Source organism: Varanus komodoensis, unplaced genomic scaffold (assembly GCF_004798865.1).
Source record: "Varanus komodoensis strain SLA01 unplaced genomic scaffold, ASM479886v1 scaffold10, whole genome shotgun sequence".
Classification (NCBI taxonomy): Eukaryota; Metazoa; Chordata; class Lepidosauria; order Squamata; family Varanidae; genus Varanus; species Varanus komodoensis.
The window spans coordinates 22414154-22417230 of NW_025335269.1; positions in this window are offsets into that span (position 1 = coordinate 22414154).

A 3077-nucleotide genomic window follows, 5' to 3' on the forward strand; every position below is an offset into this window, starting at 1 on the left:
CCAGCCACCTAATGAGAAGGAAGGACTCACTGGAGAAGAGCCTAATGCTGGGAACAATTGATGGCAAAAGAAGAAGGGGACGGCAGAGGATGAGGTGGCTGGATGGAGTCACTGAAGCAGTCAGCATGAGCTTAGGTGGACTCCGGGGGATGGTGGAGGGCAGGAAGGCCTGAAGGAATGTTGTCCATGGGGTCGAGATGGGTCGGACACGACTTCGTGACTAACAACAACAACAACGTGATGTTTTAGATTGTAAGCCCTGCAAGACAGGGTCTTCAGTGCTTCTATGTAAGCTACATTGGGAGCTGTTTTAGCTGAGAAGCAGCATAAATATACTTTAAATAAATGGGGAGAGTAATTGCAACAACCAAAATTAAGACAGTATCCCACTGTCTGGAACCAAGATTTAGACTTCTGCAGTTCATATAGTACTGTTAAGTTACTAATCATTTAAAGAATTTTGCCTTTGCCTTCACACCAGACTTGTAAGAAAAATGAAGTTAATGAAGAATAATTTGCTTAGTAGAGATGAGATTTGAACATCCACCTCCCAGTTATACATTCCTCCCTGTATGTATTGGACCACGTGGGCTTTCTTGGAACCTACTTTTCAACCTTTTAAGTTGCAGATAACTCGGTGTTTCCACCTGCCTACTCCTACAACCTGAATTTCACCACCCAGTTGGGATTATTGGATGCTATAATATCTGCAGGCTGTAGATTCTGGCCAAACAGGACCCTGCTGAGGAGAAATTTTGGTGAAGAATATGAAGACCTGTTTTCTATACACTTTGTATTTGATGTTCCCATCTGCTCACAACATGGAAAATATTTCTGTATCACATGGCATAAAATCAGTGGCTCTGATCCCAGCCATAAACAAAATGACATAACTGGTAGCCTGGATAGTTAAGAACATAATGGATGTCTTTGGTTTACAGTTACGCATTTCAGGTGGACATACTGTACGCTGCCACTTTGTATTGCTGTCCTGAATAAATAATCAAATAAATAAATAAAATGACCATGAGCACTTTTGGTGTTGTGTGTCCGAGATGGCAGCACACTGGCTAGTGACAAAGCAGGGTTATGTGGCCCCTACCCAGCTGTGCTAAGATGGGAGGTGAGAAACAGTACAGAGGTATGTTTAGTCCCAAACCTTATTCTCCTTTATTATGTTTACTTTGCATTATGAGCAGACAGGGAGAAGAGGAGCAGAACAAAGTAGCAGAATGATTTATGAGGAAGTACAGTGTTAGCCAGGAGAATAAGCTTGTGGCAGAATCAGGAGTCCTATCTTCTAGGGATACTAAGGTCTGAGCTGGGGTTTAAAAAAAAATAAAACCTCAATAACCAGATCTTCTTCAGCTGTTTCAACCTTTGGTTGGTGATTGACAAACTTTATCCAATGTATTCTATTTTTTATAGATGATGGTAAATAAGGATATATACAGTAGGAAAAATGTATCCTTGAACAATCAATAGTTGACAGGCAAGGAATAGAGAAGAATTTGAAATATTATAATATTCTGGAAAATGAACATCGGCAGTGCTATCCTATGCCCTTCTACTTACAAGTTTTGCAATGCTTTGGTGAAAAAAGCTGCCTAATTACAAAGCAGGGCTAGGCAAGTTGGTGCCCTCCAGATGGTTTGAATAACTCCCACCATTTCCAGACCACATGGCCAGTTATCAAGGATTGTGCGAGTTATGGACTGGACTAGATCTAAGTAATAGGTTTCTCCCAAAACTGCCTGGAGTTGAAAAGCCCCACCCGCTCTAAGATCAAATTCAGGAAATACAGTTTGAGACTGGAGATCAGTCATCTGTTACCAAGGTACAAATTTGGGGGGTTTTGCTTCCTTAAGAGCTGTAGAGACTACACCCTCCCTCAAGTAGGAATTTGGTACTTCTGAAATCAAACATCCACTGAGGATGCCTTGAATAACCATGATAGGAAAGAATGGGAACAGGTGGTGGGTTTCAAACTCTGCTAGAAGTTGAAAAATACCTATTACTACTGGACAAGACAGCACACTAGTGACATCCATCTTTGATTATCACCATGGCAATCTTTGACCACTATATTGTGAACTACAAGTAGTTTTACAAGCAAAATGCATTGAAAAGTAGTAACAGCAACCAAATGGAAAAGGCAGCCCAACTGCATGTTGCTTTTACTTTAAACCTGCAAAATATTGATCAGGATGATATGAAGTGCCTGATTTAAATCTGGATGGGTGACTTGAGTGTATGATTCTGATATTATTGTTGTAAACCATGCAGACAGCTTTGGCTATGGGCAGTATAGAAATGTTAATAATTATAATAATATGTTGGGAGGGAATTGCTTTGCTCCCATCTCTTCCTTTCTCATCATTAATTATAGTAGCAGCATCCTGGTCAGTAATACCTCCTCTGTCCTCTGTGGGCGAAGAGAGTTCTGCCATTTCACCTCCATATGCACCCCTTCTGTACCGTTTACCACATTATGCCTATGTATTCCCAAACCTCCAGGAGGGCCATGGGCTGCAGAAGGAACAGGGAAACAGGAAACCTCCCTTCCGTGAATGAGAACACCATTGGCAAGCAAGTTAGAATCCATTCATTAAGTTTATCCAAAGAGTCACCTACCGTCCTGTAATTTGAACTCACTGTTGGTCATTTTTATTAGATGTCCCTGGTTTCAATGTCCTTTCAAATATGTGAAGTAATAACTCAAAATGTTTCCTTGTTTTTTTTCTTTTGTCTATTAAAATAAATTGCCTTGTCTTCTAGGTCCCTTAGTACCTTCTTAGTTTCCTTCAGATTTTTTTCCAAGCTGGATGACATAGTGGTTGCAGATCTATCTAGAAATGAGAGTAGTGCTAGTAATATTGTTCACTTGTAGGAGCAGCCAGTAGGTTGGTTGGGAACGCCAAAGCAAAGTTACTCCAAGTTGCTCTTTGATTGTCTTACCTAAGAGCTACAGTTGTGTGTGCTGTTTATTAAATGGGTTGGTAATAAATGGTTGCACCACCAAAATGGCATTACTATGATGTAAACAACAAAGGTCAAACCTAGTTTACTGCATCACT